The following is a 12,494-nucleotide window of genomic DNA, read 5'->3' as shown; positions in this document are numbered from 1 at the left end:
GGAGACGGGCAGGTATGGCGCTGTATGTAACTGGTTGTGTCCACTCACCCATTGGAGACAGGCAGTCAGGTCGCTGTGTGGAACTGGCTGTGTCCACTCACCCACTGGATATGGGCAGGCCGGGCGCAATGTTGAACTGGCTGTGTCCACTCACCAACGGGAGACGGGCAGGCAGGCACTGTGTGGAACTGGCTGTGTCCACTCAACCAGGGGAGACGGGCAGGGAGGCCGCTGTGTTGAACTGGCTGAGTCCACTTACCCACTGGAGATGGGCAGACAGGGCCCTGTGTGGAACTGGCTGTGTCCACTCAGCCACGGTAGATGGACAGGCACAGCGGTGTGTGTAATTGGCTGTGTCCACTCACCCATGGGAGATGGGCAGGCAGGCTGCTGTGTGGAACTGGATGTTTCCACTCACCCACGGGAGTTGGGCAGGCAGGGTGCTGTGTAACTGGCTGTGTCCACACACCCACTGGAGTCGGGCAGGCAGGATGCTGTGTTGCACTGGCTATGTCCACACACCCACGGGAGATGGGCAAGAAGGGTGCTGTGTAGAACTGGCTGTGTCCACTCCCATGGGAGATGGGCAGGCAGGGCGCTGTGTTTAAGTGGCCATGTACACACACCCATGGGAGACGGGCAGGCAGGGCCCTGTGTGGAACTGGCTGTGTCCACTCATCCAAGGTAGACGGGCAGGCAGGTCGCTGTGTGGAACTGGCCGTGTCCACACACCCATAGGAGACGTGCAGACAGGGTGCTGTGTGGAACTGGCTGTGTCCACTCACCCACGGGAGAGGGGCAGGCAGGGCACTGTTTTAAACTGGCTGTGTCCACTGACATATAGAAGACAGGCAGGCTGGGTGCTCTGTGGAACTGGCTGTGTCCACACACCCACGGGAGACGGGCAGGCAGGGCGCTGTGTTTAACTTGCTTGTCCACACAACCACAGGAGTCGGGCAGGCAGGGCGCTGTGGGGAGCTGGCTGTGTCCACTCACCAATGGGAGATGGGCTAGCACGACGCTGTGTGGAACTGTCTGTGTCCTCACACCCACGGTAGATGGGCAGGCAGGGCGCAGTGTGGAACTGGCTGTGTCCACTAACCATTGGGAGACAGGCAGGCAGAGCGCAGTGTGGAATTGGCTGTGTCAACTCACCCACGGGAGACGGGCAGGTAGGGTGCTGTGTGGATGTGGCTGTGTCCACACACCCATGGGAGGTAGGCAGGCTGGGTGCTGTGTTGAACTGGCTGTGTCCACTCACCCACGTGTGTGGGGCAGGCAGGGCGTGGTGTGGAACTCGCTGTGTCCACATACCCATGGGAGACGGGAAAGCAGGGCGATGTGTGGATCTGGCTGTGTCCACTCACTCGCTGGAGACGGGCAGGCAGGGCACTGTGTGGAACTAGCTGTGTCCACTCTGCTACGGGAGACGGGCAGGCACAGCGCTGTATGTAACTGGCCATGTCTACTCACCCACTAGAGACGGGCAGTCAGGGCGCTGTGTGGAACTGGCTGTGTCCACTCACCCACTGGAGACGGGCAGTCAGGGCGCTGTGTTGAGCTGGCTGTGTCCACACACCCATGGGAGACGAGCATACAGGGTGCTGTGTGGAACTGGCCTTGTCCACTCACCCTCAGAAGACGGGCAGGCAGGGCGCTGTGTTGAACTGGCCGTGTCCACACACCCATGGGAGGCGGGTAGACAGTACACTGTGTGGACCCGGCTGTGTCCACACTACCAGAGGAGACAGGCAGGTAAGGCGCTGTGTGGAACTGGCTGTGTCCACTCACCCACGGGAGATGACCAGGCAGGGAGACGTTTGGAATTGGCTGTGTCCACTCACTGTCTGAAGACGAGCAGGCAGGGCGCTGTGTGGAACGAGCTGTGTCCACTCACCCATGGGAGACGGGCAGGCTGTGTGTAACTGGCTGTGAACACTCACGCACTAAGACGGTCAGACATGGCGCTGTGTTGAACTGGCTGTGTCCACACACCCATGGGACATGGGCATAGAGGGTGCTCTGTGGAACTGGCTATGTCCACTCACCCACAGAAGACGGGCAGGTAGCGTGCTGTGTGGATCTGACTGTGTCCACACATCCACGGGGGATGGGCAGGCAGTGCGTGGTGTGGAACTGGCTTTGTCCACTCACCCATGGAAGACTGACAGGTAGGCTGCTGTGTGGATCTGGCTGTGTCCACACACTCACGGGATATGGGCAGGCAGGGCGAGGTGTCGGACTGGCTGTGTTGACACACCCACGGGAGATGGGCATGCTGGGTGCTGTGTGGACTGGCTGTGTCCACTCACCTTCGGGAGACGGACAGGCAGAGCGCTGTGTGGTACTGGCTTTGGCCACTTACCCAAGGGAGACGGGTAGGCAGGGCGCTGTGTGGAACTGGCTGTGTGGAACTGGCTGTTTCCACTCACCCACGACAGACGGGCAGGCAGGGCGCTGTGTTGAACTGGCCGTATCCACACACCGATGGGAGACGGGCAGATAGGGCACTGTGTGGAACTGGCTGTGTTGAACACACCCACGGGAGATGGGCAGGCAGGTTGCTGTGTGGAACTGGCTGTGTCCACTCAACCACGGAAGACGGGCAGGCAAGGCGCTGTGTGGAATTGGCTGTGTCCACTCCCCCATGGGATACAGGCAAACAGGGCGCTGTGTGGAATTGGCTGTGTCCACACACCCATGGGAGACGGGCAGGCAGGGCGCTGTGTGGAACTGGCTGTGTCCACCCACCCACGGCAGACGGGCAGGCATGGCGCTGTGTGGAAGTGGCTGTGTACAGTCAGCCACGGGAGATGGGCAGGCAGGGCACTGTGTGGAACTGGCTGTGTCCACTCACACACGGGAGACGGGCAGGCAGGGTGCTGTGTGGAGCTGTCTGTGTCTACACACCCACAGGAAACAGGCAGGCACGACGTGTGTTCAACTCACCGTTTCCTCACAGCCACGGAAGATGGGCAGGCACGGCGCTCTGTGGAACTGGCTGTGTCCACTCACCCATGGGAGACAGGCACACAGGGTGCTGTGTGGAACTGGCTCTGTCCACTCACTCACTGGAGACCGGCAGGCAGGGCGCTGTGTGGAACTAACTGAGTCTACTCAACCATGGGAGACGGGCAGGCACGGCGCTGTATGGAACTGGCTGTGTCCACTCATCCACTGGAGATGGGCAGGCAGGGCGCTGTGTTGAACTGGCTGTGTCCACACAACCATGGGAGACGGGCTTACAGGTCACTGTGTGCAAGTGTCTGTGTCCACTCATCCATGGAAGACAGGCAGGCAGTACGCAGTGTTGAACTGGCCGTGTCCACACACCCATGAAAGACGGGCAGACAGGGCGCTTTGTGGAACTGGCTGTGTCCACACACCCATGGGAGACGGGCAGGCAGGGCATTGTGTGGAACTGGCTGTGTCCTCTCATCCACGGGAGATGGGCTGGCAGGGTGCTGTGTAGAACTGGTTGTGTGGAAGTGGCTGTGTCCAGTCACCCATGGGAGAAGGGCAGGTAGGGTGCTGTGTGGATCTGGCTGTGTCCACACACACACGGGATACAGGCAGGCATGGCGCAGTGTGGAACTGGCTGTGTCCACTCACCCACGGTAGACAGGCAGGCACAGTGCTCTGTGGAACTGGCTGTGTCCATCACCCATAGGAGACGGGCAGGTAGGGCGCTGTGTGAAACTGGCTGTGTCCACTGACCCACAGGAGATGGACAGGCAGAGGTCTGTGTGAAACTGGTTGGGTCCACGCATTCTCGGAAGGAGGGCAGGCTGGGTGCTGTGTGGAACTGGCTGTGTCAACTCACCCACGGGAGACGGGCAGGCAGTGCGCTGTGTGGATCTGGCTGGGTCCACACCCTCACGGGATACGGGCAGGCAGGGCGAGGTGTTGGACTGGCTGTGTCAACACACCCACGGGAGATGGGCATGCTGAGTGCTATGTGGACTGGCTGTGTCCACTCACCTTCGGGAGACGGACAGGCAGGGTGCTGTGTGGTACTGTCTGTGGCCACTTACCCAAGGGAGACGGGCAGGCAGGGCGCTGTGTGGACCTGGCTGTGTGGAACTGGCTGTGTCCACTCACCCACAGCAGATGGGCAGGCAGGGCGCTGTGTTGAACTGGCCGTGTCCACACACCGATGGGAGACGGGCAGACAGTGCGCTGTGTGGAACTGGCTGTGTTGAACACACCCACAGGAGACGGGCAGGCAGGGCGCTGTGTGGAACTGGCTGTGTCCACTAAACCACGGGAGACGGGCAGGCAGGGCGCTGTGTGGAACTGGCTGTGTCCACTCCCCCATGGGATACAGGCAGACAGGGCGCTGTGTGGAACTGGCTGTGTCCACACACCCATGGGAGACGGGCAGGCAGGGCGCTCTGTGGAACTGGCTGTGTCCACTCACCCACGGCAGACGGGCAGGCAGGGCGCTGTGTTGAACTGGCCGTATCCACACAATAATGAGAGACAGGCAGACAGGGCGCTGTGTGGAACTGGCTGTGTCCAAACACCCAATGGAAATGGCAGGCAGGGTGCTGTGTTTCACTGGAGTGTCCACACAAACAAGGGAGACAGGCAGGCTGGGCGCTGTGTGGAACTGGCTGTGTCCACACACCCATGGGAGACGGGCAGACAGGGCCCTCTATTGAACTGGCCGTGTCCACACACTCATAAGAGACAGGAAGACAGGGCGCAGTGTGGAACTGGGTGTGTCCACACAGCCACGGGAGACGGACAGGCAGGGCGCTGCCTGGAACTGGCTGTGTGGAACTGGCTGTGTCCACTCACCCGTTGGAGACGGGCAGGCAGGGCGCTGTGTGGAACTTGCTGAGTCCACTCTGCCACTGGAGACGGACAGGCAGGGCGCTGTGTTGAACTGGCTGTGTTTACTCACCCACGGGAGACGGGCAGGCTGGACGCTGTGTGGAACTGGCTGTGTACAGACACCTACAGGAGATCGGCTGGTATTATGCGGTGTGGAAATTGCTGTGTCCACACACCCACGGGAGACTTGGAGGCAGGGCGCTGAGTGGAACTGGCTGTTTCCACACACCCTAGGGAAACAGCCACGAAGGACGCTTTTTGGAAATTGCTGTGTCCACATATCCTCGGGACACGGGCAGGCAGGGCGCATTGTGGTATGGGTTGTGTCCACACACCCGTGGGTTTGGGCAAGCTGGACGCTGTGTGGAACAGGCTTTGTCCGCATACCCACGCGAGATGGGCAGGCAGGGCGCTGTGTGGAGCTGGCTATGTACACACACCCAAGGGAGATGGGCAAGCGGTACGCTGTGTGGAACTGGCTGTGTCCACACACCCACAGGAGACAGGCAGGTGCTAGGTGGAACTGGCTGTGTCCACACACCCATGGGAGATGGGCAGGCAGGGCGCTATGTGGAATGGGCTGTGTCCACACACCTAAGGAGATGGGCAACCATGACTCTGTGTGGAAATACTGTGTCCACACACCAAAGGGAGACAAGCAGGCAGGGTGCTGTGTGGAGATAGCTGTGTCCATGCAGCCACGGGAGATGGGAAGACAGGGTGCTGTGTGGATATGACTGTGTCCACACACCCACGGGAGATGGGTTCGCAGTGCTCTGTGTGGATCTGGCTGTGTCCACGCACCCACCGGAGATGGGCGAGCAGGACGCATTGTGGAACTGGCAGTGTCCCCACACCCACGGGACACGGGCAGGCAGGGGGTTGTTTGGAACTGACTGTATCCATGCACCCACAGGAGATGGGCACGCAGGGCGTGTTGTGGAACTGGTTGTGTCCACACACCCACGGGAGACGGGCAGGCAGGGCGTTGTGTGGAACTGGCGGATTCCACACACCCACGGAGACGGGCATGACGGGTACAGTGTGTAACTGGTTGTGTCCACTCACACACAGGAGACGGGCTGGCAGGACGCTGGGTGGAACTCGCTGTGTTCACACACCCACCGGAGACAGACATGCAGGACACTGTGTGGAACTGGCTGTGTCCACACACTCATGGTGGACGGGCAGGCAGGGCACTGTGTGGAACTGGCTGTGTCCACACTCCCACGGTAGATGGGCAGGGTTAGGGTAAGGGTTAGGGTTAGGGTTAGGCTAGGGTTATGGTTAGGGTGAGGGTGAGGGTTAAGGTTAGGGTTAGGGTTAGGGTCAGGGTTAAAAGTTAGTGTAGGGTTAGGGTTAGGTTTAGGGTTAAGGGTTAGGGTTAGGGTTAGTGTGAGGGTGAGGGTTAGGGTGAGGGTTAGGGTTAGTGTGAGGGTGAGGTTTAGTGTGAGGGTCAGGGTCTGAGTTAGGGTTAGGGTCAGGTTAAGGGTTAGGGTCAGGATCAGGGTTAGGGTCAAGGTTAGGGTCAGGGTCAGGGTCTGGATCAGGGTCAGGGTTAAGGTTAGAGTTAGGATTATGGTCTGGTGTAGGGTCTGGTCATGGTTAGGGTTAGGGTTAGGGTCACGGTTAGGGTCAGGGTTAGGGTAAGGGTCAGGGTTAGGGTCAGGTTAGAGTTAGGGGTTAGGTTTAGGGTAATGGTTATGGGTTAGGGTAGTGTTAGGGTTATGGTTAGGGTTAAGTTCAGGGTCAGGGTTAGGGTTAGGGTCGGGGTTAGGGTTAGGGTTGTGGTAGGGTTAGGGTTGGTGTTAGAGTCAGTGTTAGGGTTGGGATTACGGTTAGGGTTAAGGGTTAGGTTTAGGGTTAGGATTAGGGTTAGGGTTAGGGAAGGAGTTAGGGAGTGGATTTGGGTTAGGGTTAGATTTCAGGTTGGTGTTAGAGTTAGGGTTAGGGTTGGGGTTAGGGAGGGTTAGGGTTAGGGTTAGGGTTGGGGTTGGGGTTAGCGTTAGGGTTAGGGTTAATTGTTAGAGTTCGGGTTAGGGTTAAGGTATGGGATTATGGTTAAGGGTGGGATTAGGGTAGGGTTATGTTTAGGGTTTGGGATAGAGAGGGTGTTTGGGTTAGTGTTAGAATTAGGGTTAGGGATGGGTTTAGGGTTAAGGTTTGCGTTAGGGTTAGGGTTAGGATTGGGGTTAGTGTTAGGATTAGGTTTGGGGTTAGGTTTAGGGTTATTGTCAGGGTTAGTTTTGGAGTTCAGGTTAGGTTTGGGTTTTGGATTAGGGTTAGGGTTAGTGTTCAGGTTATGGTTAGGGTTATGGTTAGTGTTAGGGTTAGGGTTCGTGTTAGGCAGGGGGTTAGGTTTAGGGTTAGGTTTGGGGTTAGTGTTTGGGTTAGGTTTAGAGTTGGGGTTAGGGTTAAGGGATGGGATTAGGGTTAAAGGTTGGTATTAGGGCAGGGTTAGGTTTAGGGTTGGTGTTAGGGTTAGGGTTAGGGTTAGGGTCAGAGTCATGGTCAGGTTCAGGGTCCGGTTTAGGTTTAGGGTTGGGGTTAGGTTTAGGGTTGGGGTTAGTGTTACGGTTACTGTTAGTGTTAGGGTTGGTGTTAGGGTTAGGGTTAGGGTTAGGGTTAGGGTCAGGGTCATGGTCAGGGTTAGGGTTAGGGTTGGGGTTAGTGTTAGGATTGTGTTTAGTGTTATGGTTGGGGTTATGTTCAGGGTTAGTGTTTAGGTTAGGGTTAGGTTTTGGGTTAGAGTTGGGGTTAGGTTAATGGATGGGATTAGGGTTAAGTGTTGGGATTCGGGTAGTGTTAGGGTTAGGTTTGGTGTTAGGGTTAGGGTTAGGTTTAGGGTTATGTTTACGGTCAGAGTCAGGGTCAGGGTCAGGGTCAGGGTTATGGTTACGGTTTGGGTTAGGGTTAGGGTTAGGATTGGGTATAGGTTCTGGGTTAGTTTTGCTGTTGGGGTTAGTGTTGGGTTTGGGATTAGGGTTAGGTTAGGGTTAGGGTTAGGTTTAGGGTTACGTTTAGGGTTGGGTTTAGGGTTACGGTTAGTTTTAGGGTTAGGATTGGCGTTAGTGTTAGGGTTAGGGTCTGTGTTAGGGTTAGGGTTGGGTTAGTGTTGGGGTTAGGGTTATGATTAGGGTTGGGGTTAGGGTTAGGGTTAGGCTTGGGGTTAGGGATAGGGTTAGTGTTAGGGTTGGGGTTAAGGTTAGGTTTAGGATTAGAAGTTAGTGTAGGGTTAGGGTTAGGGTTAGGGTTAAGGGTTAGGTTGAGGGTTAGGGTCAGAGTTAGGGTTAATGTCAGGGTCAGTGTCAGGGTCTGGTTCAGGGTCAGGGTTAATGTTAGTGTCAGGGTCATTGTCTAGGATAGATTCTGGGTCAGGGTTAGGGTCAGTGTCAGGGTCAGGGTTAGGGTTACGGTCAATGTTAGGGTTAGGTTCAGGGTTAGGTTAATGGTCAGGGTTAGGGTCTGGGTTAGGTTCAGGGGTAGAGTTAAGGGCTTCGTTTATGGTCAGGGGTAGAGGTTAGGGTAGGGTTAGGGTTAGGGTTAGGTTTAAGCTCAGGGTCAGGGTTAGGGTTAGGGTTGGGGTTAGTGTTAGGGTTGGTGTTAGAGTCAGGTTTAGGGTTGGAGTTTGGGTTAGGGTTGGGATTTGGTTTAGGTTTAGTTTTAGGGTTAGGGTTAACGGTTGGGATTAGGGTTAGGGTTAGGGTTAAAGGTTAGGGTTAGGGTTAGAGTTAGGGTCAGGGTTAGGGGTTAGGGTAGTTTTAGGGTTATTGTTAGGTTTAAGCTCAGGGTCAGTGTTAGGGTTAGGGTTGGGGTTAGGATTAGGGTTGGTGTTAGGGTCAGGGTTAGGATTTGGTTTGGGGTTAGGGTTGGGGTTGGGGTTAGTGTTATGGTTAGGGTTGGGGTTGGGGTTGGGGTTAGGGTTAGGGTTAGGTTTAGGGTTATGGTTAGGGTTAAGATTAATGTTAAAGTTAGGGTTAGGCTTAGGGTTGGGGTTAGGTAGGGGGTTTTGGTTTGGGTTAAGTTAGGGTTGTGGTTAGGGTTAGGGTTGGGGTTAGGGTTTTGTTAGGGTTGGGGTTAGGCTTAGGATTAGGCTTGGGGTTAGGGTTAGGGTTAGGGTTAGAGTTAAGGTTAAAGTTAGGGTTAGTCTTAGGGTTGGGGTTAGGTTGGGGTTTGGGTTAGGGTTAAGTTATTGTTGTGGTTATGGTTAGGGTTGGGGTTAGGGTTTTGGTTAGGGTTGGGGTTAGGGTTAGGGTTAGGCTTGGGGTTAGGTTTATGGTTAGGGTTGGGCTTAGGGTTAGGTTTAGGGTTAGGAGTTAGGGTAGTGTTAGTGTTATTGTTAAGGGCTAGGGTGAGGGATAGGGTTAGGGTTAGTGTGAGGGTTAGGTTTAGTGTTAGGGTTAGGGTGAGGTTTAGAGTTAGGGTGAGGGTGAGTGTTAGGGTGAGGGTCAGTGTCAGTGTTAGGTTTATGGTCAGGGTCTGGGTCAGGGTCTTGGTTAGGGTCAGGGTTAAGGTTAGGATCAGGGTTAGGCTCTGGGATAGATTCTGGGTCAGGATTAGGGTCAGTGTCACGGTCAGGGTTAGGGTTAGGGTCAGTGTTAAGGTTAGGTTCAGGGTTAAGGTAAGTGTCAAATTTAGGGACAGGGTTAGGTTCAGGGTTAGAGTTAGGGGTTCGGTTTAGGGTCAGTGTTAGGGGTTAGGTTAGGGTTAGGATTAGGGTTAGGGTTCAGCTCAGGGTCAGGGTTAGGGTTAGGGTCGGGGTTAGGGTTAGGGTTGGGTTAGGGTTAGGGTTAGGGTTAGGGTCAGGTATAGGTTCAGGGTTAGTGTTGGAGTTGGGGTTATTGTTGGTGTTGGGGTTAGGGTTAGGGTTAGGGTTAGGTTTAAGGTTAGGTTTAGTGTTGGGTTTAGGGTTTGGGTTAGTGTTAGGGTTAGGGTTGGGGTTAGGGTTAGGGGTAGGGTTAGGGTTAGGGTCAAGGTCAGGGTCAGGGTGATGGTTAGGTTTAGGATTGAGGTTAGTGTTAGAGTTGTGGTTATGGTTAGTGTTGGGGTTAGTTTCAGGGTTAGGGTTCGGGTTAAGGTTAGGGTTAAGTTTGAAGTCAGGGTTAGGCTTCGTGTTGGGATTAGGTAGGGGGTTAGGGTTAGGGTTATGGTTAGGTTTAGTGTTAGAGTTAGGGTCAACGTCAGTGTCAGGGTCAGGGTTAGGGTCAGGTTTAGGATTACTGTTAGAGTTTGATTAGGGTTTGGGTTGGGGTTAGGTTCATTTTTAGGGTTAGCTTTAGGGTTAAGTTTAAAGTTAGGGTTAGGCTTAGGGTTGGAGTTAGGTAGGGGGTTAGGTTTAGGTTTAATTTAGGGTTGTGGTTAGGGTTAGCGTTGGGGTTAGGTTTATGTTTAGGGTTAGGGTTAGGGATAGGCTGGGGTTAGGGTTAGGGTTTGGTTTGGGGTTAGGCTTAGGGTTAGGGTTAAGATTAGGGTTAGGAGTTCGGGTAGGGTTAGGGTTAGGGTTAATGTTTAGGGTGAGGGTTAGCGTTAGCATGAGGATGAGGGTTACGGTTATGGTTAGGGTCAGTGTTAAGGTTAGGTTCAGGGTTAGGGTAAGGGTCAGTGTTAGGGTCAGGGTTAAGTTCGGGGTTAGAGTTAGGATTTAGGTTTAGGGTCAGGGTTAGGGATTAGGGTAGGCTTAGGGTTAGGGTTAGGGTTAAGGTTTAGGGTTAGGGTTAGGGTTAGAGTTAGTGTTAGGGTTAGGGTTAGTGTTACGTTTGAAGTTAGGGAGGAGATTATGGTTAGGGTTAGGTTTTGGGTTGGGGTTAGGGTTAGGTTTAGCCTTAGGTTTAGGGTTAGTGTTAGGGTTGTGGTTAGGAAGGGTTATTGTTAGGTTTAGGGTTAGGGTTAGGGTTTGTGTTAGTGTTAGGTTTGGGGTTAGGGTTACCGTTAGTGTTGGGGTTAGTGTTATTGTTATGGTTAGGGTTAGGTTTGCTGTTAGTGTTAGGGTTAGGGTTCGGGTTAGGGTTAGGGTTAGGGTTAGTGTTTGGGTTAGCGTTAGGGTTGGGGTTAGGTTTAGGGTTAGGGTTCAGGTTAGGGTTAAGGTTAGGGTTAGGGTTAGTGTTAGGCTTAGGGTTATGGTTATGGTTAGAGTTAGGATTAGGGTTGTGTCCACTCACTCTCTGGAGACAGATAGGCAGTGTGCTGTGTGCAACTAGCTGTGTCCACTCACCCACGGGAGACAGGCAAGCACAGTGCTTTGTGTATCTCACTGTGTCCACTCACCCATTGGAGACGGGCCGTCAGGGCGCTATGTGGAAATGGCTGTCTCCACTCACTCACGAGAGACCGGCATGTTGAGCGCTGTGAGGAACTGGCTGTGTCCACTCCCCCAGGGGAGATAGTCAGGCACGGCGCTGTGTGGAACTTGTTGTGTCCACTCACCGACGGGAGATGGGCAGGCATTGTGCTGTGAGGAACTAGTTGTTTCCACACACCCATGGGAGACGGGCAGGCACGGCACTATGTGAAACTGGTTGTTTCCACTCACCCATCGGAGACAGGCAGGCAGGGCGCTGTGTTGAACTGGTTTTGTCCACTCACCCATGGGACACGTGGAGGCAGGGGCTTTGTTGAACTAGCTGTGTCCACTCACCCATGGGAGACCGGCAGGCAGGGCGCTTTGTGGAACTGGCTGTGTCCACTCACCCACGGGAGACCGGCAGGCAGGGCGCTTTGTGGAACTGGCTGTGTCCACACACCCACGGGACATGGGAAGGCACGGCGCTGTGTGGATGTGGCTGTGTCCATACACCCATGGGAAACGGGCAGGCAGGGTGCTGTGTGGAACTGCCTTTGTCCACTCACCCACGGGAGATGTTCAGGCACAGCACTCTGTGGAAATGGCTGGTTCCACTCAACCACGGGAGACTGGTAGGCAGAGCGCTGTGTGGAACTGGCTGTTTCCTCTCCCCCACGGGAGACGAGCAGACAGGGCGCGGTGTGGAACTGGCTGTGTTCACTCACCGACAGGAGATGGGCAAGAGGGCGCTGTGTTGAGTGGGATTTTTCCACACACCCAAAAAGGTGGGCATGCTGTGGAACAGGCTGTGTCCAAAAACCAATGGGAAACGGAAAGGCAGAGCGCTGTGTGGAACTGGCTGTGTCCTCTCAGGCAACGGAGACGGGTGCTGTGTGGATTTGGCTGTGTCAACACACCCATGGGAGATGTGCAGGCAGGGAGCTGTGTGGAACTGGCTGTGTCCACTCTCCCATGGGAGACAGGCAGGCACGGCACTGTGTTTAACTGGCTGTGTTCACAATCCCACAAGAGACGGACAGGAAGGGCGCTGTGTGGAATGTGCTGTGTCCACTCACCCAAGGGAGACGGGGCAGTCAGGGTGCTGTGTGGATCTGGCTGTGTCCACTCACCCAAGGGAGACGGGCAGGCAGGGAGCTGTGTGGAACTGGCTGTGTCCACTCTCCCATGGGAGACAGGCAGGCACGGCGCTGTGTTTAACTGGCTGTGTTCACAATCCCACAAGAGATGGACAGGAAGGGCGCTGTGTGGAATGTGCTGTGTCCACTCACCCACGGGTGACGGGCAGGCACGGCGCTGTGTGGAATGTGCTGTGTCCACTCACCCAAGGGAGACGGGGCAGTCAGGGCGCTGTGTG

This window comes from Microcebus murinus, chromosome 13, assembly GCF_040939455.1.
Source record: "Microcebus murinus isolate Inina chromosome 13, M.murinus_Inina_mat1.0, whole genome shotgun sequence".
NCBI lineage: Eukaryota > Metazoa > Chordata > Mammalia > Primates > Cheirogaleidae > Microcebus > Microcebus murinus.
The sequence above is the reverse complement of the archived record's forward strand: the minus strand, read 5'-3'. Positions refer to the sequence as shown.